A 24,538-nucleotide genomic window follows, 5' to 3' on the forward strand; every position below is an offset into this window, starting at 1 on the left:
AAACTCAGAAACGAGGTATCCCATTTCGTGCAAGAAGAGGATGAATCTTTAGCCAAGGCATGGGAGAGGTACAAGGAATTATTAAGAAGGGTACCCAATCATGGCATCCCCATGTGGATGTAGATGCAGAACTTTTACAATGGAGTCACCAACATTTATAAGATCCAAATCGAATCCATTGCAAATGGGAACCCTGAAGACCTTGAACCCCAAGCCTTATATGACCTAATTGAGAGAGTAGTAAGCACGAGCTATAACTAGCACTCTGCCTGAAGTGAAGGAAAGAGAATGGGGAATGAAGATGTGGTGTCAAAATTGACAAGCCAGGTGGAACAACTTGCCAGGCAGCTCGGCAAGATAAATGTATCCTCGATCCACGACGAACCACCGTTCAATGATATATGTGATTTTTGTGGAGGACTTCATTTTACATCAACTGTCCCGGAGTCAAGCAAGGGAAGGGAGCACAAGTAGAATGCGATTATGCAGGTTATAATCAGAGGAATCCACCTAACCCATACTCTAACACATATAACCCAGCTACAAGAAATCATCCGAATTTCGGATGGACAGGCCAGACCAACCAGCAGGAGCAACCGAGGTATCAGGAACAACCAAGATATCAACAACAGCAAGGAGGACACTATCAGAGGCAACCTCAGTAGCATTATAAACAACATGTGCCACCAAAAGAAGATGTAGAGCCAGACATGAAGACAATGATGATGCAGTTCATGAAGCAGACACATGCGTCAATTAAAAATCTGGAAACACAAGTCCATCAATTACCTACATCTACGTCAAAAGGAAAGGGAATGATGCCAAGCAACACGGAGCCAAACCCGAAGGGCGACGTCATGGCTATCACTCTGAGATCTGGTAAGCAAACTCAACCAACTTTATCAACTGATGAAAATGCTGAGTGTGTTGGAACATCCAAAGAAACTGAAGGAGAGCAGGAACAAACTGTTCCTAGTCAAGAAGAAGCCGCAGGAGAAAAATCCACCAGTGAGCAGGATCAGGAGGAACGCGGAAAGGTGTACAAGCCACCTCCGCCGTATGTTCCACCTGTGCCATATCCGACGCGGTTAATAAACAAAAAACTGGAAGAACAAAATTCTAAGGTGCTAGACACCTTGAGGAAGTTGCATATCAACATTCCTTTCATAGAAGCACTTGCCCAGATGCCAACATACGCGAAATTCTTAAAAGACATCTTGTCAAACAAGAAAAAGCTGGAAAACATATCAATGATCCAACTCAACAGGGATTGTTCTTCAATACTCCAAAACAAGCAGCGGCTACCGAAAAAGCTAAAAGATCCAGGGAGTTTTTCTATTCCTTGTTCAATTGGAAGCTTAAATATTGAAAATGCACTATGTGACCTAGGAGCTAGCATAAACCTAATGCCATATTCTGTATATGCTAAACTAGGATTAGGAGAGCCACAACCCACCAGAATGTCTATTCAATTGGCTGATCGATCAGTATGTTACCCTAGGGGAGTTGTGGAAGATGTGTTGGTCAAAGTAGGAAAATTCATATTGCCTGTTGATTTTATCATAATGGACATAGATGAAGACCTGCATGTTCCTATTATCCTAGGTCGACCGTTTTTAGCTACGGGTAAAGCATTAATAGATGTGGGAGAAGGACAACTGTTTTTAAGAATTAATGGGGAGGAGATCATTTTTAAAATGAATGAGGCAATGAGACGAGCTAACACTAGTGATGACACATGATATTTCTTAGATGAGTTCCAAAGTCTATCCCCTTTGCAGGAACAGGACACTCTGGAGACTCTATTGGGAGAAGAGGTGAACTTATGTGAAGGAACAACTGTTCTCTTGAATCCAGCTTACCCACACCTTCGTTAGATCCTACTGTCCCCACTCATCAAGAACCACCGGAGATACCAACTGTACCATTATCTAAACCTGAACTGAAACCCTTGCCTTCACACCTCGAGTATGCATTCCTGGAACCACCCAGCGGGAGTCCAGTTATTATATCTTCAAAGTTAACTCCTGATCAGAAAGCTCAACTCATGGAGGTACTGCGAAGGAACAAGGAGGCAATCGCATGGAAAATTGATGATATCAAAGGAATCAGTCCGGCAGTCTGTGTCCACAGAATTTTGATGGAGAAGGATCACAAGCCATTTGTCCAGCCACAGCGCAGATTGAACCCCCACATGAAAGAGGTCGTGCGAAAAGAGGTGATCAAGCTGCTGGATGCCGGAATTATTTATCCCATTTCTGATAGTGTGTGGACCAGCCCTGTTCACGTTGTACCAAAGAAGGGAGGAACAACCGTGGTACTCAACGAGAAAGACGAGTTGGTCCCCACAAGAACCATAACAGGATGGCGAGTTTGTGTGGATTACCGAAAGCTCAACGAAGCAACAAGGAAGGATCATTTTCCTTTGCCCTTCATTGACCAGATGTTAGAACGGTTAGTGGGGTATGCATTCTATTGTTTCCTTGACGGTTACTCGGGGTACAAACAGATTGCAATTCACTGTGAGGATCAGGAAAAGACGACGTTCACATGTCCATATGGGACTTATGCCTACAGCCGCATGCCGTTCGGACTATGCAACGCTCCGGCCACGTTTCAAAGATGCATGATGTCTATATTTCATGATATGGTGGAGCGGATTGTAGAAATCTTCATGGATGATTTCTCTGTTTATGGAAACTCTTTTGGAAATTATCTAAACAACCTCGAAGCTGTGCTTGTGCGATGCAAGGAGACCCACCTGGTTTTGAATTGGGAGAAATGCCACTTCATGGTTACGAGTGGAATTGTTCTCGGGCACAAGATTTCATAAAAGGGATAGAAGTGGACAAGGCTAAGGTGGAAGTGATAGAGAAGCTGGATGTTCCAACCAATGTAAAAGATGTGAAGTTTTCTGGGGCACGCAGGGTTTTACCGCCGGTTTATCAAAGATTTTTCAAAGATTGCGCTGTCCTTGTCAGCATTACTTCATAAGGATGCGGAATTTTCTTTTGATGCAAGCTGTCTAAAAGCTTTCGAACTGTTGAAAGGCAAGCTGATCAACTCGCCCATACTGGCAGGACCCGACTGGGAACAGCCTTTTGAGATGATGTGTGATGCAAGTGATACATGTGTGGGAGCTGTTCTTGGGCAGAGGGTTGAGAAGAAATTCTGACCTATCTATTATGTAAGCAAAACATTAACCGAGACCCAGCAAAATTACACCACGACCGAGAAGGAGCTCCTTGCAGTTGTGTATGCTTTCGACAAATTTTGCCCCTACTTGGTGCTATCAAAAGTCATTGTTCACACATACCATGCTGCATTACGCTATCTTTTCGCAAAGAATGATGCAAAGCCAAGATTGATACGATGGTTGCTTTTACTTCAAGAGTTCGATCTCGAAATTAAGGATAAGAAGGGAACGGAAAATGTGGCAGCTAATCATTTGTCAAGAATTCCTCACCAAAGCAGCCAGGAACAACTAGAGATTTTGGAGAGTTTTCCAGATGAACGTCTCTATGTTGCACAGCCTGCGCCATGGTTCGCCGACATTGCTAATTATCTAGCCAGTTCGCTTAACCCTCACAACATGTCCACTAATCAAAGGAGGAAGTTCTATGCTGAAATTAAATATTATTTTTTGGGAAGAACCCTATCTTTTCAGGTTGTGCGCCGACCAAATTATTCGCCGGTGTATATCTCAAGAGGAGGGACAGGTTGTTCTAATCCATTGTCATGACGGAGAAGCTGGAGGGCATCACAGCGCTAGCAGAACTGCAGCCAAAGTACTCCAATCAGGTTTTTTCTGGCCAATACTTTTTAAAGATGACAATCTGTTCGTTCACACTTGCAATGAGTGCCAACGAACAGGCAATATCTCAGCTAGAAATGCCATGCCCCTCAATAACATAGTTGTTTGTGAAATTTTTGATATATGGGGCATAGATTTTATGGGACCATTCCCTACATCCTTTGGGCATAAATATATCTTAGTAGCTGTTGATTATGTGAGCAAGTGGGTTGAAGCAATGGCTAGCCCCACCAATGACGCCCATGTGGTTGTAAAATTTCTGAAAAGGCTGTTTGCCAGATTCGGTGTCCCACGAGCGATCATTAGTGATCAAGGAACCCACTTTTGCAATGCCAAATTTGAGAAGCTGATGGGCAAGCTTGGAGTCTCTCACAGAATTGCCACACCTTACCATCCACAAACAAGTGGACATGTGGAGATTTCCAATCGTGAAATCAAAAGAATTTTAGAAAAAACTATTGGCAGTTCTAGGAGAGACTGGGCAAACAAGCTTGACGATGCTCTTTGGGCATATAGGACGGCCTATAAAACGCCAATCGGAATGTCTCCGTTTAGATTATTATATGGCAAGTCTTGTCACTTGCCGGTTGAAATGGAACATAGGGCTTTTTGGGCATTAACCTTCTTAAATTTTGAGCAACAGGCTGTGGGAGACCAGCGAAGACTTCAACTCTGTGACATGGAAGAGTTCAGGCTGTTCTCGTAAGAAAATGCTGTGAATTACAAAGACAAGACCAAGATGTGGAACGATAGAAAAATCCAAACGAAGACGTTTCACGATGGACAAAGAGTTCTCTTGTACAATTCGAGACTCAGGTTGTTTCCTGGGAAGCTGAAATCAAGATGGACGGGACCTTATCTGGTAAACAAGGTGTTTGGTCATGGTGCAGTTGAAATTGGCAAGGAGGGTCAGGAACCTTTTAAGGTGAATGAGCAAAGACTAAAACCCTATCTAGAGAACGATCACACAAGGAAGATCGACACAGTTCACTTCCAAGATCCCCTATGCCATTAGAAGCACAAACAGGGTGTTCGCTACAAACACCAATTGTAGCACAAGTAACATTGCACTTAAATTAGTTTACATTTCCAATTTTGTTAAATAATGTTAAAGGTAGTTAAGATCAATTTTGTGTCGTGCAATGGTCCGTAATGAGTATCTCCGGTGCAAGCAAAGATGTAAAACTTACACCTTTCCACAAGGGTCAAGTTTTACGTTTTTACTTGTTCAAATAGGAAGTTGATTTACCCTTCCGTTGAAGGGCTATCCTTGGAAAATGGGAGGCGAACTAAAAGACTGAAAAAGTAAAACATCTAATCATCTGTCACTAGGTACCTATTCCACATGCTCTCCTTTTCTCTATAAAATCAAACAGATAGGAGAGTAGTAAATTCAAAATTTGAAGAGTGACCGTTCATCGCCCAAGGGTCTCCTCGGAGGTACGCGCCTTTTGCCAACCACTTGTCCATGTGGCGTCCATTGGACCGCTCTCATAAAGACGGGTTGGCAATAGGCCGTTTCATTCCTCTCCCTACTTAAGGAGACCAACCAAATTACGGCCCCTTGTTCGACTTGCTTTCTTTTTCACACTTTTTTTCACTGTTAACCACATGTTCTGTGATCTTTATCATTTGGAAACCCTATTTAGACTTGAGCACAGGATGAGAACTCGAGGATCTGGCAAGCAAGTTAAAATCGAGGGCACAAAGAAAGAAAAAGGAAAGAGCAAAATGGTGGGAACGAGCGCGGTTGCATTTGTTCCCGACGAAAAATTAGTAAAGAAGCTCTCCCAGTTCAAGGACGCCGCCACACAAAAATATTATGATGATCTCACTCAGCTCGAGTTCGGGCCGATACGAACTGTGTGTTGGGATACATTGAAAAGACTCAAGCTTGATGAAAAAGTGCGGAAACTCATGGAGCCGGGGCAGTTCGGATGTTTCTTCGAAATGAAAGAACCAACATATAAAAAACTCACCTTGGAGTTTCTTGCAACGTTCAAACATAATCCCGAAATCACGGACCCTGATGAGGAAGGGAAATTTAGTTTCCGGCTCATGACCCACACTCAACGGCCATCCTTGAACACATTCAACAATCTCCTAGATGCGGCGGATGACGACGACTTAGAGTCGGAAGGATACAAAGGGGCTTTTACGGAAACCCCTGATGAGTTCAACCCTTCGACTTTCTGGCAATCAATCTCAGGCCAGTCAAGTTATGATGGAAGTGCATCCAAGGCGTCGGGTATCGAGGATTTTGCTATCAGGTATCTACACAAGATGGTCTCAGGCACCATATTCGCTCGTGAGAATCAGGCCGCCATCCCTCATGCTGACCTCACCGCTCTGTGGAGTATGGTGCACGGAAAAAGGATGAACCTGGGTTTCTGGTTTGGGGAGTATATTAGTGCGTTTGGAAAGAAGAACTCGTCGGTAATTTGCTGTGGAAGTATTGTAACCTGTATAGCGGAAGCCATTGGGGTGTTCAAACCTGAGGATAAGAATCGGATCACGGTGGTGAACCACCCAGACCAGATTGACTTGAAGAGCCTTCAGAGTATGTTGTTTGGAAGGATGGTCAACGGGAAATGGGTCTGGATGCCGGATTTTGTGGAAGCTAAAAGAGTTGAAAGTAGAAAGCGAAAGCATAAGCCCACTGTGTCAGTATCCTCCGAGTCGGAACAGATCGAGCACGCCAAAGATTTGGGCTTTTACCAGAAGTGTGCCAAGCTCACCAATGAAGACATTCTTACCAAGTTCCATGCCCTGTTCGCTCAAAACCAGGCCAACAGAGAAATGATATTTGCTCTTGAGGAGAAGTATGCTGGACAGCAGGGAGAGATCGACATGTTGAAAAATCTTTGTATTGAGGAGCATGGAAAGGAAAGCCCTTCTGGTTTTTCGATCAAAAGTCCGGTAAGAACTAAACTTGACACACCTGCCAACGCCGTTGCCTCCTCGAAAGGGGATGGCGCTACTGCCACTGCGGATAGAGAGGTTGTTTCCTCTCTTTCCCCTCCCGCCTGATTACGTCAAATATGTCGCTATCCTAAGCATCTGGTAACACCTATCACCCTTCGTTTTATGTTCTTACTCACTCTGTCCTTTATCATGCGGCATTTGTTTATTGTTTATGGTTTGCTTTCCTTCATACCAACATTGAGGACAATGTTTCATTCTAATTTGGGGGTGGGGAGGGATTACAAATTACAATATCTGTATGCATGAACATGATAAAAAAAAGCCCGAACAAGTTGTTAATAAGTTAAATTTTATGAATAACAAGCTATCCCCTGTGAGTTTGATGCATATTGTCCTTAGTAAATATTCTTCATTATGTTAAATCCTTGGTACATATTCTTGTGTTTCGATTGTTTTGCTTTATTGTAATCACTGAACAGACTGTGCTGGTTATGAGTGGATTGTATGAAGTTAAATTAATGTTTGATTTGTGTTTTCCCGAACAATGAAGTTCCACAAATTTTGAAATTTTAAATCATTTTTCACAATAGGAACCTTTTGCCTTATTGCATAGTCCCCTAAAATAGTGAGAACTTGAGCCCGCAAATGCATGTTAAAATGCATTGTTTCCTTTCAAGAGTGGGCCATCACTTACTATCGTTAGGGAGAATTTGCTTGGGTATGCCCTGTTGACATGGAGATTCTTTTTGCCAACCATAGGAGGAAAAAGGCACCTAGATTCCGAATTCACTACACAAAGAGCCTACCCGTGCATTGCCCTCACATTATTAGGATAACCAACTTGAGCCTTATCCTGTTCTTTCTTAAATACACATCACACGAAGAAGCCCATTCCTTTCACTATTATCCCATAATACCTTGATTCTGTCTCATGCTTTAAAACAAAGAGAAAAATACAAAAATATGAGTTATGTAAATAAAAATGCTGACAATTGAGGTATGACACTGGAATATGGGAAAATAAATAAAGTCTGTTAATCTTGAGCCTGAAATAAAATGTTTGGATGACTGACGTCTGTGTGTTTAAAAGAATAGACTGGCCAATGTTAAGCAACAGGCTGTGTAGATTGTCTAAGTTAAGAACAAGAATTGCTCATATGTTGAGAATTGGGTATAATTAAATACTGCTGCATAAAGACAGAATTCTGACACTTAAAAAGCCATTCACTCCCATACCTTAGCCTAAGCCTAACATTACAACCATGTTCAAGTCCTTTTGACTATGTTTGGAAAATTGTTGATCCATTGACATGGGACCAAAAAGCAAACTCACACCCTAAGGGTGTATTTGCTGAGCTGAGGAGTGAAGTTGCATTCTTTCCCCTATGGCAAACAAAGGCCATACGAGAGTGAGCGAAAAATTCCATTCCTTGGTAAGGCAAACAGGCAAACAAGTTGTTTTTTTGTGTGAAATTTGAGGTTTAATATTAAGCTTTAAGGAATTTCTTGATAAAGGTACACAATTCTGCACTGGTTTATCTTCATCCAAAAGATCATAACTTGCACTTATTCTATCATTATCTCCTGAGAACAAAGCAATCTCTATCACCCTCTCAGTTCCTTGTAACATTTAAACTCCTGTTCCGTATTCTTTCATTCCTAACTCTCTGTCCTTTTAGATTAACTTGCTTTCTATCCATTGTTTACTTGAGGACAAGCAAAGATTCAATTTGGGGGTGTTTGTTAGGCATGAAATTGACTACATTTAAAGGTGTTAATTATAATGAATTAAGGGTGTTTGTAGAGTTTTATTACATGAAAGAAGGCCTTATAGGTGTTTTTATGCAGATAAGAAAAGATTTAGCCGAATAGACTGGAAGCAGCCTGTTCGCACTACTAAGAGGAGATTATGCCATTCTTTGATCCAGCGGTCAAACGCTGGAACCCCTGATGATGGACAACGACTAGACGGGAGGCAGGTACAATAGTAGCTACTGGCAGAGAGGCGGAGAAGTGCAGGCGGAAAGTAACAAGATGACAAGAAAGCTCGACCCTTGAGTGTTCAAGGGTCAAAATGATCTTCAACCACTTTTAGCAATTTTTAGATTTCTGAACTTTTGACTTTGTTTTGTAATATATTTTGTGCGGATACTTTTCTAGTACGGTTTTTTATACTCTGACCTTTCCTTTAAATAGAGGTAGTAAGGAAAGGTATCGGACTTTGGGGGATTATTTTGGAAGTAAGAAGATAGACTTTTTGGAAGGAGAAAGAGAGCTCGATAGATGGAGTTTCTGAGCTTTGAATTATCTAATTGCTCACTCGCCTGTATGAGTGAGTAATCCTTTTGAATGGGCTCGGCCAGTAGGGGCCGGTAATGTAAGTTCTCTATCCTAGTAATGAATGAACGATGTTTATGTATGGAGTGTTTGTTGAGGTTATATATTTGATTGCGTATGCATGTATGCCTGTGTTAGATGAATGATAGGACACTGCTTTCATCTTCACTGAACTCTCTATCAAGCATCCAACCCCGAAGCAGAAATGTTAGGTGGTTTTATCAAGGGTTTTCTCTTTTGAAATGTTGCTTCAGTCTTAATGCAAGAAAGAACAAGCCTTTAGGACGCTACTGGTTTTAGTAAGTCTTAGAATCTTAAGAACACACGAGAGTTGACTTAAGTGAGAGTTAAAGCAGAAACCTTGGCTTTAGTTGCATTGTTCATGATTCATTAGGGTAGAGCTTATGGCAACCTGTTCCGCTGTGCATAGCCTGTTCACTTTGTTATCATCTTCAACTAATCATTTTTAACACGTAAAGTAATCTGTTTAATCTCTAGTTTTCACGACTACCAACATCAGTCAATATAAAAGAACCACGCACTATGAGCACCCTGTTCACAAAGTATTTCTCATTAACTTTGGTCATCAATCCCTGTGGATACGATACTTGACTTATCACTTTATTACTTGTATCTAGTGCACTTGCTAGAGTCCATTCAGGAGACAACAACCTCTTTGTCTATTATGTCCTGGATTAAAATAGTGTTTTCCAGGTTTTTATTGAGAGAGGTTTTCACTCTCATTGTCTCTTGCGTGATCGGAAGTACCAATGATTTCTTTTGTGGGAGTAGGCCTCAGAGGATGAGCTCCTACCATGGTGCTTTCTTTTTGGAAAAGGATCAGTGGCGATACAATCCAGCTCACTGCACTAAATGTTGAGGTATGAAGATTATGCCACAGTGTCACTCCAAATCCATTGAACCTACACTGGGAATGGTTCTTTGTATACACCTTCATGATCAGGTTAGAGAGAGATGTAAAAAATGGTATATAGTATGTGAGAGAGAGAGAGAGAGTTCAACATTTTTCTTGCATACATTGAAGTTATATTTAAAGGAGGTGGGTTGGGACGAAAAGTCTTTTTTGCTCTCGGATTTGACCTGTATGCTCATAGGTGGCTCTCGGATATCTTGGTGTCCATTTTAAGGGAAGGCCTGGGTTATGGATCTGGTGTGACCAGACTTTCTGTGGGCCTGAGCCTGATGTGCTTGGAATCACTTGACACATCATCATGCATCATATTAAAATTGAACAAAAAAATTATCCATTTAATTTCTTTTAGGTAAAGTAAAAAACAAATGCTTGTGGTTTGCACTATTTATAAACACAAGTATGTAGTTAAAAGTTTGCAAATAAATATTTAAGGTATGTTCTGTTAATAAATAACAGTTTTCCAAATAACACCGTTTTTATAGGTGATGATGTATCCATTTAACCAGAATTTGATCAACAACATATTTATCTTAAAAAAAACTTACAATCTTTAACTCTAGTACAAAATCGATTTTCAATTTCTTCCACATATAACATGAAACTTCTATACAACAAGTATTAATTCCTTTTTGACATAATTCGAGACATTTAGGTTCATAATAAGCCGATTAGGCAGCGGAGCGCCTCCCCGGCGACTAGAAGACCTAATCAGCGATCTCATTCACTCTACAAGGAGTGGCGTGTTGTTTCGCGTAATGTTATTCCTGTTGCTGTAGCTCATAACCGGATTAGGTCTGATCTTCACATTGACATTGATCAGTCAAATGCTTTTGACATTTTAAACCAGGTTTCTGAGGCGGGCGTTGATAATGAAATCGCCCCCGGGGAATGAGCTTACGACAGAAAACCTTATAAAGGATATTATACCAATTAATGCCGACGTTTCCGATATCAGATTCACTGTTCCTCTTTCTGTCATGATGCCAGATGATGCTTTTGTGCTACGTTTGAATAATGGCAGTCCCTCAATCACTTCATGGGGATCTGAATTGAAATATGATGAGGAATTTTTGGCGGACGAGCCACCACAGTCTATTAATGATTGGGAAATTCAGAAAAGAAAAAAGAAAAAGATTGTTCAAGCCTCTAAACACTCAATTACTCTCTCTAAGCGAGTGAGCAAACCTCCTTCCAAATATCGTCAATGATAGTTCTTTATTGGAACTGTCGCGGTATCGGTAATTCAGACACTCATCAGACTCTTTTTTCTTTTTATTCTCGATACCGTCCGGACTTTATTTGTATTGCTGAGCCAATGGTAAATTTATCTTCAATTCCAATCTCTTTTTGGAACTCTTTGCATTATCGCTTGATTGCAACTAATGAGAGAATTTTACCTTCACTTTAGGTGTTTGCAAAAGATTCCGTTCCTGACCCTATCAGTTTGTTTGTGCACAAACAACATGTTACCTTGGATCTCAGTTTAAATGGAACTTCTCATCTTCTGATTTGTGTGTATGGCAATGTACTTGCCAGTCACCGTAGGCTCCCTTGGGAGAGCATTTCTGAGAACCAATCATCCTTGGGTCTCATTGATAACACTATTTTAATTGGTGATTTTAGTGTGATGCTTGGGGCCCATGAAAAGACTGGTTGCTTGCCTAACCCCGCTTCATGTTCTGATTTTAGAAATTTTTTGATGAATGGTGATTTTGAGGATATCCCGCCTACTGGACCTTTTTTTACCTGGACTAACGGCCGAAGGGGTTGTGCTCGGGTAGATTATCGGTTGGACAGAGCTCTTGCTTCACCGGGTTCTCTGAATTATTGGGGTTCTATCTGCTGCTCGATTTTACTAAGGAATCATTCTGATCATCATTCGATTTTGCTCCATTGTCGTTCGAGAGAAGCCCGTATCTCTAGGTTCCGATTTCAATGTATGTGGCTAACTCACCCTTCTCTTTGGGACATAATTGCTGATTTCTGGAGTAAGTATGGAGAGCGTCTTCCCCCTGTGCAGCTAATTAGTGCTAAACTGAGAGGTCTTCGTCATGTATTAAGGCTGTGGAACAGGAATGTTTTTGGCAACTTCGATAATAATATCATTAACTCAGAACATGATTTACTTAATATCCATACGGAGATGGAAAATAACAGTTTCTTAGAAGATCTATTGCAACACGAACTTTTAGCCAAGGAAACGCTTGACTCTTATACATTTCAAAAAGTGATTCATCTTTGCGAGAAGAGCAGAATAAAGTGGTTAGCTGCGGGAGATAGAAACTCTAATTTTTTCCATCGGGCCATTGCAGTGCAGAAATCCCATTTTGGTATTCATGCTTTATCCATCGATGGAGTAATTACCAATTCCGCTAATGATATATAAGCTCATATTCTTCAATATTACTCCGATCTTTTTAGTGCTTTGGGTTCTCAAGATTCTAATGATCCAGTAATTAAAAACATTATTCCCTCCATGGTCTCTCAGGAGGAGAATTCATCACTTACTAAGTGCCCTTGCGAGACGAAATTAAGGCAACAGTGTTCAAAATGGATCATTCTAGTGCCCCGGGACCGGATGGTTTTGGTGGAACCTTTTATAAGGCTTTCTGGGATATTGTTCAGCAAGATGTATGTGCTGCTGTGGAAAGTTTCTTTGTTACTAGTTTTATGCACCCAGGGTTGAATTCAAATCTTATGGTTTTGATTCCCAAAGTGGAGGGGGATCTAACTATTGACAAATATCGTCCTATTGTCTTGGGCAATTTTGTTTTCAAAATAATCACCAAAATCATTACTGGCCGCCTTGCTTTTACTGGCGCTAGAATTACATCTTTGAATCAATTTGGTTTTATTAGGGGTCGTAATATTCATCACTGCATTGCCACAGCCTCTGAGGGGGTAAATGTCATGGATAAAAAAAATTTTCGATGGGAATATGGCAATTAAAATTGACATCAAAAAGGCATTTGACACTATGGATTGGAATTTCATTTTGGAAGTTCTAGAGGCGTTTGGTTTCTCGGTGGAATTTCGAGACCTTATTCTTAATATTTTCATCTCGTCTAGAATTTCCATTATGATTAATGGGGCCCCTAGAGGTTATTTTCGTTGTTCCAGGGGGCTTCGGCAAGGAGATCCTCTTTCTCCAATCCTCTTTTGCTTGGCTGAGGACTTTCTGAGTCGTTTAATATTAAATCATTTGGAGATGGGGCGTCTCCAGCCTATGTCTTATGTCAAAAACTCTAATTTTCCATCTCATTTGTTTTATGCTGATGATATCTTGCTATTTTGCAAAGCTTCTGTGCAGAATGTGAAATTAATTGCTGATATTTTCAAACTCTATGGCACTCTTTCGGATCAATTGGTAAATTGGACTAAATCTGAAGCTTTTTTTGGCCAAAGAATTATTCCTACTCATGCTCGCATGTTAGCTGAGATTACAGGTTTTAAAATTGGTTCACTTCCTTTTTCTTACCTTGGTGTTCCTCTGTTTCGAGGAACCCCTAGAAATAGGCTGTTGAAACCAATTGCAGACAGAATTATTTTAAAATTCAGTAACTGGAAAGGGAAGTTACTCTCGATGGCTAGGCAGTTAACTCTGATTAAATCAATGATTTCCAGTTCAGTTCTGCATTCTTTTTCAATTTATAAATAGCCTCCTGACCTGCTGAACTTTTTAAAAAGATGCACTTTGAATTTCCTTTGGTCGGGCTCGGTGAATGAAAATAAGCTTGTCATCTCCTCTTGGAATTTATGTTGTAAACCCATTGCTGAAGGAGGTTTAGGTTTAAAAGACTTTGCAGATATGAACATTGCTATGCTGGGCAAATTTTGTTGGGATTTAATCTCCATAGATAATTTTCCAATGGGGATTTTGAAGAAACATTTTCTAAGTAAGATGGGGGGTCCTCGATCCACACCTATTGGCTCCTCGGTTTGGTCATCCGCCAGAAGTTGTTTTTCTTTTGTCTTACAAAATTCTTCTTGGTGGATTGGCGTACATTCAAAGCTCAATTTCTGGTTTAGTTCTTGGATCTCCCCAACGGTTGCTGAACGTTTGAATATTTGTGATTATACTGAGCTTAGTGGCGATTCAGTTTTAAATTATTATGGCAGTTCTGGTTGGTCGAATCTCCCGACTGAGGTGGAAGATTTTAGGGGTGATATTGAAGATATCAAGGGAGGTTTTGACTCCGAAGATGTGTGCTTCTGGAAGGCTGATCGAAAGGGCGTTTTTTCGGTCAGAAGTCTTTACAAATTGATTCGGGGGGTTCAGCCCGAGGTGTCTTGGAAAAACTTCATCTGGAAAAGCTTCTTGCCACCATCTCATTCTCTTATCTGTTGGAGAGCAATTTTGAACAAGCTCCCAACTCTTGATTTAATCAGTGCAAGAGGTTTGATTTTAATTTCACGGTGCGAACTCTGTCGTCTTAATTCAGAAAGTCATGACCATCTTTTTGTGAGCTGTATCTTCACGACCCAGATCTGGAATGCTATTTTTTCTTTGTTTGGTCTGCAACTTGGAGTCTTTGACAGTCTCAAATCTCTTTTGGCGTGTTTTCAATCACAAAAATTCAGTCCTCATATAACGTCCTTAAAAAATATATATATTTTCTCATATAATTTAAATAGATTGATGCATCTTATAATAAAATATCATTACACATATTTAGAGTATGTAAGTGGTTTATTTGTTTATCACTTAATATATATAAGGGCTTTTTTGTAAATAAAAAGAAAAGAGGTTACAATTTTGACATTTGAACTAGGATAGGAGGTTACGGTTTTGGCAGGGATTTTTACAAAAGAAAAAAAAAGCTAAACCCTATTTTCTCTTTCTAATTCCCATCATCGTTGCCGCAAGAAAACCTATTGGAGATTTTAGGGATTTATACTTGATTTTTCTACTCTAAAGGTATGTAATGGCTTTACAATTAATTAATATTAGTTTCTTTATCTTTTGTCAAGTTCTTATTGGTACCATTAATTTGTGACATACCTTTTCAAAATAGAATTTCTGGGAATGGATTTAATCCACATTTTCTTCTTCTTTTGGGTTCAAACAAACTCTGAAAAAAAAACTTTAATATTTTAATCCTATTTCTTTCCATGTAGTTTTATTATTATCATTATTATATATTGTTGTGATTTTGATACTTATATATTTATATCAAATTAAAGTTTCAGAACTCTTAGTTTAGAGAGTTTATTTCTTTTAGATTATGTAAACTATTAATTATGTAAATATATTTAATAACGTGTTAGAAATTATGGTATATATATAGGACACGAGGATCAAGCGAACGATAGAACTGAAGAAAACGCTTAGTTAGATTGTCTGCAAGTGTTATAGGTGAGTAGTTAATTAAATATATGGTACCTTTGATTGTACATTTGCTGCTATATCGACTACTTGATATAAATTGTTTAATTGGTGATCTATGTGTTTGACATGTATATATGATACTTTGGTGATGAGCATGTTGGTGGGAAAATATTTGAGAATGATGTTGGAAATGATGACATGAGGACGAGAAATATATATACATATATATATATATATATATATGGTAAATGTAAATTTGATTATAGAAAATGTCAGAGATATGAGAATAAGAGCTTAAACTAGGATAGTATATTCAATGGTTGCAAATGAAATGAGAAAAGTGAATATTGTGATTATATGAAATATTGACACCGGGTATTTGTTACGAAAGGGTGTCCGGTACCGGGTATTTGTTACGATAGGGTACCTAGAGATATATTATTGGGTTACCGGATATTTGTTACGATAGGGTATGCCCATGATATAGATATTATGGTCATGCAACCATTGAGTATTACTAGACTAGGATAAGCAGGGCCCTTAAATTAAATGACTATTAAATTACAATTCGTTGTACATGTTGCTTGATAACCAATAAATTAAATGCACGAAACTATTGTATGCGCATGTGGTTGAACTGTGTATTTAATTAACTATCTTATTGAGTCGGCAGCTCACCCCTTGCCACCACCACTTTTCAGGAATAAGAGATTAGGGACGCTGGTTCCGATCGGTCAGTATGTGAAATCGTCATTATTAGAATTTTATTTTTTTTACTACCTTATTAGTTACTGAGACCTTGTATATCAATTTATTTATTTTTAGTTCAATTGACATCGAGACTGTATTTTTGTTCGGAATAAGTTGGCGGTACATTTTAAGCTCAAAAGAATCAGTATTTTGAATTGAAAGTTTTAATTAACCAATTTCTCATATTAGTCAGATTACGATTTTATATATATATATATATATATATATTGTCTAATTTATTGAAGTTGATTAGAAATATTACCTATGATCTTTATTGATGAATATGCATATGCAACTAAAAAAAAGAAAAAGATTTTTCCTTTGTAATCAATAAACTGAAAATTTTGTTTGTTTCCTCTTTATCTAAATATGGCTATATGACTACTTTAATAGGTGGGTCTTTGGTTATTATTAATATGATATTAATAACTATGTAATACATACATATATATTTATGATATTTCAGAGTTATAGTTTTATTTTATTTTTTAAAAAATGGGTGTTACATTTAGTGGTATCAGAGCGGGTCGACGTTCTTAGGGACGGCTACGTGAAATTGTTTATTTACGTTATTAGGGACGATTATGTGCAATTATTTGTTGAACTGTGCATTAATCTTATTTACGATACATCGTAGGACCATGTCATCCAGAGGTAGAACACATACTGACCGAGCGTCTAGTGAGGATTCTGTTGGGTCCCAACATGCATCATTTGCACCTCCAAATGCTAGTGACGGTTCTAGGTCTTTAAACGTACCAGGAGCTGGTATGCCACAAAACTTACATCAGTTTGCTGAAATGATGACTGCAATGGCGGCTTGATAGGGATGTTTCGTCCCTATCTTTTAGCGTGATTTACGGTTTAATTTGAGATAAAATAAATAAGTTTAATTGCAAAAATAGAATGTTTTAATAAAATAACAAAATAAAAATAAATTCTGCACTTTCGGTTAATTTTCCTTATTTTTGATTAAATTAGAAAATAAAATGTCAAGCTAACTTGGCTCTTGAGAATTGTATTTCAGGTACGAGTAAGGAGCAAAAATCCACCGACATACGCGGGGCGTGGAACACATTGTCAGAAATAATTGCTCAATCCGCAGGCACCACGTGGAACTTGTCCACTGCCACGCGGGGCGACCTACCTTCTACGCGGGGCGTATGAGCAATGATAAGCAATAATGTCTCAATCATGAATGTCAGACTGCAAGATCTTCTAAGTCAACTGAAAATACGCGGGGCGTACAACCATACATGCGGGGCGTGTATGGGAAGTTCTTCAGTCCAAAAAACCAGAGACTCATTTACGCGAGGCGTGCTTCAGCTACGCGTGGCGTAAAAGACCCAATCCAAGCAAAAAAATCTCAAAAACTCAACTACGCGAGGCACACCCCAGTCCACGCGGGGCGTGGTTGAGACAACAAGATCTGGATTTGGTCCACATGCAGGAGATTTCTGACGGAATGGGCAAATACGCGGGGCGTACTCCACCATACGCGAGGCGTGTCATGGGAAATCTGCAGAAAATCATGTTCCTCCATGCTTGTATCTTGTGAAATTACAATTCTACCCCTAGCTTGATGTGTATAAATAAGAGTGACTAGCACTCATTTAGTAAGTTTGGATATATATTTCTTGCTATAGATTAAGTTCTTGTTTCTTAGTTTTAGATTTTATTTTGCATAGCAAAACTCTATCATCTTGAGAGCTTGTTCGTTGATTCCGGCATTCCGTCAAAGTTCCGTCCCATCTCCGTTCACCAAGCTCGAAAGCTCCACCTCCAAGTCCTAAGAGACGGCCTTGAGTCCGGTTAGCTAGTTCCGAGGGTGGATTCTTCCCTTTTCACTTGCTAATTAGCTTGTACTCTTCCTATGTACTAGGCTTGGTTGTATTCCATATTTACATTCTCCATATTTATAATTTATGATTCATAATCTCTTTTTCTATATATGTGTTGATGTTTGTTACTTGTTTTGATACTCGTAATTGATTATTGTGTAGGAGAACGCGATTTCCGACGCTATTCGGGCTATCTTTAGGGATTCATATAGGTGTTGCCTTACCGGAAGTGATGCTCCGGAAACCGTAGGAATTGACAAACCACAGAACTTACGGGCCCTAATTTCTGATCCCGAGCATTAGACACGCCTTGACTAGGAACCACGTAAGTACTTCACGGGTCAGTCACACTACACGTAGTCGTCATTGCAAGAGTAAATCATTAACTGTATATATATTGGAGTCATTGTTTGTCATATTTATAACTTATCGTCATCCATATCACTCCGTAGAGTTTTTGTTATGTAAATTTGTCTCACCCGTAGTTAGGAGTAGTTTGTAGTTGTTCCCCGAATCAACTCAAAGTATTCACCGCTTAGATAACGTATAAAACCGAGTCGTTTAATACTTGTAGTTATAAATCCCGTGGATTCGATACCCGGTCTTCACCGGATTATTACTTGATACGACGGGGTACACTTGCCCCTAAGTAGTAGCGTCTAGTAGAGATAGAGCATTTAGGAAGATCACATCCATAGTCGTAACGCACTTATCATAATATATATTTCGTTTTAGGGCTCTACTCGGCGACTCATCACGGCTCAAGCTCAAGCTCAGGTTCAGGCTCAGACGGGTCCTTTAATTGACCTTAACTATGAGAGATTAAGGAAGATGGGAGCAGAAAACTTCGAGGGTACCACTGACCCTACCAAAGCTGAGGAATGGCTGAAGGACACTGAATAAGTGCTAGCCAGATTGAAGTGCACATTTGAGCAGCGATTGGACTATATTGTCTCTTTACTGAAGAAGCATGCTATTACTTGGTGGGAGTCTATCGAGAGAGCTATTGTTGCTCCTAGGGTGCTGACATATGATGATTTTAAGAAGGAGTTTGCTGATAAATATATGCCTCGAGTGTACCGAGATGAGAAGAAAGTGGAATTTTATAATCTGAAGCAGAGTAATATGACAGTAGCTGAATATGAGCTTCGATTTGCTGAACTTTCCAAGTATGCTCCAGATGCAGTGGCAATTGAGGAGGATAAGTGTTACCGTTTTGAGCAGGGTCTTAGATTGGAGATTCAGAAGTTTCTAGCAGTGAAGATTACTGATTTTAAGATCTTACTGGAATCAGCCACCAGAGTGGAGCGCATTCATCAGGAGGAGAGGCGTGTAGAGGGTGCTAAGAGGAGATATACAGAGTCTCGGGGAGAACAAAATACTTCTTTTAAAAGAGGGGGGGTCTTATGAGCACTCGACCGGTAGATCAGGGTTTTAACATGGAGCTTCTAGCTTTAGAAGTGGAGGCAGGTCTAGATTTGGGAGATCTCTTGGGTATGGGCCGAGGTACTAGTGAGCATAGTTCTTATAGTGCTCCATCTGTGGGTACTGGTCGAGCATTTAGTGCTGGAGCTGGAGGTTCTTTTGAGAGGAGGTCTGCACCACCACCAACTTGTGTCACTTGTGGCAGGAATCATTTTGGACCATGTTGAAGAGTTGGGAGGATTGTTTGTTATGGTTGTGGTGAGCTTGGTCATATCCAGCGTGACTGTACGACAACTAGAGGTACTAGTGGTAGCACTCCTTTTGTTACGGTGGGACAAAGCAGTATGGGTGATAGTGGTGCTAGTGCTAGCAGAGGTCGTGGTAGAGGCCGAGGAGGCCAATGTGGAGGTCCTAGTGTGAGCGGAGTTCAAGCAACTCAGGCACAATATCAAACACAAGTGTATGCAATGACCGGAGATGAGGCACTTGTTTCTCCTGAAGTCATCACCGGTACTATTTCTATTTCTGATATTCCATCTTTTTTTTATAGATCCAGGATCCACACATTCATACATGACATTTGCTTTAGCTTTGAAAATACCTGGTAATATAGAATCACTTGGTTATGAATTGCGTGTTTGTATGCCTATGGGTAGTAGTGTAGTGGTGAATAATGTTAGGAGAGCTTGTCCAATTAAAATAGGAGCAATGAGTTTCATGCAGATTTAATCCTAATGGATTTCAAGGAATTTGATATCATCCTAGGGATGGATTGGTTGTCTCAACATAAGGCAGTTGTAGACTGTTGTGCAAAGGAAGCAGTGATAAAGTCTACTAAAGGGGAGAAGGTAGTATTTGTAGGGAAACGAGCAGTTGTTCCATCATGCTTAGTATCAGCTATCCAAGCTTTTCATTGGATTACGGAAGGTTGTGATGCATTTCTAGCTCATATTGTGGACACTGAGGTAGAAGGTCCAAAATTGGATGATATACCAGTGGTGAGGGAGTTTCCTGAAGTGTTTCTTGATGAGTTACATGGTTTGGCTCCACATAGAGAAGTAGACTTTACCATTGATACCCTACTAGGGGTGGCGCCTATATCTATTGCACCATACAGAATGGCGCCTATTGAGCTGGAGGAGTTGAAGAAACAATTAGAAGAATTGTTAGATAAAGGCTTTGTTAGACCAAACACTTCACCTTGGGGTGCACCCGTCTTATTCGTGAAGAAGAAGGATGGGAGTATGCGACTTTGTATCGATTATCGACAACTAAATAGGGTGGCTGTGAAGAATAAGTACCCTTTACCAAGGATTAATGATTTGTTGGATCAGTTGAAGGGAGCAAAGGTATTTTCAAAGATTGATTTGAGATCAAATTATTGGCAATTGAGGGTAGCAGATAAAGACGTGTCTAAGATGGCTTTTCGTACGCGTTATAGACATTATGAGTTTCTAGTGATGCCATTTGGATTAACAAATGCACCAGCTGCATTCATGGCTCTAATGAACCGCACATTTCAGCAGTACCTGGACCAGTTTGTGATCGTCTTTATCGATGATATTTTGGTGTACTCAAAAACGAAAGAGGAGCATGAGTTGCATCTAAGAATAGTGTTGCAAATTTTAAAGGAGAATGAATTATATGCAAAATTGAGTAAGTGTGAATTTTGGATGGAACATGTAGTCTTTTTGGGTCATGTGGTCTCTAAGGATGGAGTTATGCCTGATCCGATTAAAGTGAAGGCTATTATGGAGTGGAATCCACCGAAAAGTTTGACTGAAGTAAGGAGTTTTCTAGGTTTAGCAGGTTACTATAGAAGGTTTGTGGAAGGATTTTCAATTATTGCTGGGCCATTGACGAAGTTGCTAAGGAAAGGTGTAGTCTATCAATGGACTGAGCAGTGTCAGAAGAGTTTTGATGAATTGAAGAAAAGATTGACATCATCACCAGTGTTAGTACTACCATCTGGTAGAGGTGGATTTGTGGTGTATACTGATACTTCAAAGCATGGTTTGGGATGTGTGATTATGCAAAACGGAAAGGTGATTGCTTATGCCTCTCGTCAGTTGAGAACACATGAGGTGAATTATCCCACACATGATTTGGAGTTAGCAGCAATTGTTCATGCCTTGAAGATTTGGAGACATTACTTGTATGGAGAAACATTTCAGATTCTCACTGATCATAAGAGTCTGAAATATATCCTTACACAAAAAGAGTTGAATTTGAGGCAGAGGCGATGGATCGAGTTATTGAAGGACTATGATTGCACCATTGATTATCACCCGGGCAAAGCAAATGTTGTAGTAGATGCATTGAGTATGAAGAATTCTGAGGTATTGGCAAGTATGAGGGGCCATCATATGACATCATTAGTGGAGTTAAGAGCTATGAATGTACAATTTGGTGTGGTTGAGGTGACAGGGTTAATGGCTACCCTTCAACTTAGGCCAATGTTGGGAGACAGGATTATGGAATTACAAGCTCAAGATCTTTATCTTCAGAAAATGAAGGAGAAGATTCAACAGGGGAAGAAGCCCAACTTTTCCATTCGAGGTGATAGGATGATTATGATGGGAAGTCGAGTATGTGTACCGAAATTGGGTGAGTTGAAGACTGAGGTTATGAAGGAGGCACATAATGCACCATATGCAATGCATCCGGACACTACAAAAATGTATCAGAACTTGAGACCACATTACTGGTGGCGGGCTATGAAGAAAGACATTGCTGAATTTGTATCAAAATGCCTTACATGCCAGCAAGTCAAAGCAGAACATCAAGCACCAGTTGGAAAATTATGACCTCTAGCTATTCCATCTTGGAAATGGGAAAGGATCACCATGGACTTTGTTATTGGACTGCCTAGGACACTGCGTAAACATGATGCTATTTGGGTGATTATAGATCGGCTAACTAAATCCACTCATTTCTTGCCAATGCAGCAAACTGATCCTTTAAACAAGTTAGCAAGGTTATATCGGGATGAGATTGTGAGATTGCATGGTGTTCTAGTCTCTATTGTATCAGATAGGGATCCCCGTTTCACTTCTCGATTTTGGGCTAGTTTGCAAAAAGCTTTAGGAACAAAGCTGAATTTTAGCACAGCTTTTCATCCTCAAACCGATGGACAATCAGAACGTACTATTCAGACCTTAGAGGATATGATGAGGGCTTGTGTATTGAATTTCCAAGGAGATTAGGATAAGCATATGCCTTTGATTGAGTTTGCTTATAATAACAGTTTCCATTCTAGCATCGGGATGGCACCATATGAGGCTTTGTATGGTAGGAAGTGCAGGAATCCTGTTTGTTGGGATGTGGAAGGCATGAGGCAGTTAGAAGGACCTGAATTGGTACAAGAGACGGTTGAGAAGATCGAGATAGTAAAGAAGTGTATACAGGCGGCACAAGACAGACAGAAAAGTTATGTTGATAAGCATCGCCGTGAGATGGAGTATGAAGTAGGAGATCGTGTGTTCTTAAGAGTTTCACCTTGGAGAGGAATCATTCGATTTGGGAAAAGGGGCAAGCTAAGTCCTAGATACATCAGACCATATAAGATCAGAGAAAGGATTGGACCATTAGCTTATAGATTAGCGCTGCCAGTAGAGCTATCACAGATTCATGACGTTTTCCACGTGTCAATGCTAAGGAAGTATCGATCGGATCCGAGTCACGTGATTTCTGAACCAGAAATTCAAGTAGTCAAGGACTTGACATACAAAGAGGAGCCAGTGGAGATATTAGAGACCCGGATAAGGAAGCTAAGAAGGCGAGAGATTCCAATGGTGAGAGTCCGTTGGAGTCACCATCGATCTCTACGAGAGGCTACCTTGGAGATTGAGGGACACATGAGACAAAAATATCCTCAACTCTTCGGTGTCACTGGTACGTAAATTTTGAGACGAATTTTTTTTAGGGGGGGAGAACTGTAACGTCCGTAAAAAAAATAAATATATTTTCTCATATAATTTAAATAGATTGATGCATCTTATAATAAAATATCATTACACATATTTAGAGTATGTAAGTGGTTTATCTGTTTATCACTTAATATATATAAGGGCTTTTTTGTAAATAAAAAGAAAGGAGGTTACAATTTTGACATTTGAACTAGGATAGGAGGTTACGGTTTTGGCAGGGACTTTTACAAAAGAAAAAAAAAGCTAAACCCTATTTTCTCTTTCTAATTCCCATCATCGTTGCTGCAAGAAAACCTATTAGAGATTTTAGGGATTTATACTTGATTTTTCTACTCTAAAGGTATGTAATGGCTTTACAATTAACTAATATTAGTTTCTTTATCTTTTGTCAAGTTCTTATTGGTACCATTAATTTGTGACATACCTTTTCAAAATAGAATTTCTGGAAATGGATTTAATCCACATTTTCTTCTTCTTTTGGGTCCAAACAAACTCTGGAAAAAAAAAAACTTTAATATTTTAATCTTATTTCTTTCCATGTAGTTTTATTATTATCATTATTATATATTGTTGTGATTTTGATACTTATATATTTATATCAAATTAAAGTTTCAGAACTCTTAGTTTAGAGAGTTTATTTCTTTTAGATTATGTAAACTATTAATTATGTAAATATATTTAATAACGTGTTAGAAATTATGGTATATATATAGGACACGAGGATAAAGCGAACGATAGAACTGAAGAAAACGCTTAGTTAGATTGTCTGCAAGTGTTATAGGTGAGTAGTTAATTAAATATATGGTACCTTTGATTGTACGTTTGCTGCTATATTGACTACTTGATATAAATTGTTTAATTGGTGATCTATGTATTTGACATGTATATATGATACTTTGGTGATGAGCATGTTGGTGGGAAAATATTTGAGAATGATATTGGAAATGATGACATGAGGACGAGAAATATATATATGGTAAATGTAAATTTGATTATAGAAAATGTCAGAGATATGAGAATAAGAGCTTAAACTAGGATAGTATATTCAATGGTTGCAAATGAAATGAGAAAAGTGAATATTGTGATTATATGAAATATTGACACCGGGTATTTGTTACGAAAGGGTGTCCGGTACCGGGTATTTGTTACGATAGGGTACCTAGAGATATATTATTGGGTTACCGGATATTTGTTACGATAGGGTATGCCCATGATATAGATATTATGGTCATGCAACCATTGAGTATTACTAGA

At 39.4% G+C, this 24,538-nt stretch overlaps 1 non-coding gene across 1 annotated transcript; it reads right to left on the reverse strand.

Annotated features, from left to right (window-relative positions):
* Positions 1–107, reverse strand: LOC136201683 (small nucleolar RNA R71). Its single transcript, XR_010674026.1, has one exon. It is a non-coding gene; the product is annotated as a small nucleolar RNA R71 (small nucleolar RNA).
* Between the last annotated feature and the right edge of the window lie 24,431 nt (positions 108–24,538).

This window comes from Euphorbia lathyris, chromosome 7 (genome assembly GCF_963576675.1).
Source record: "Euphorbia lathyris chromosome 7, ddEupLath1.1, whole genome shotgun sequence".
Taxonomy (NCBI): Eukaryota; Viridiplantae; Streptophyta; class Magnoliopsida; order Malpighiales; family Euphorbiaceae; genus Euphorbia; species Euphorbia lathyris.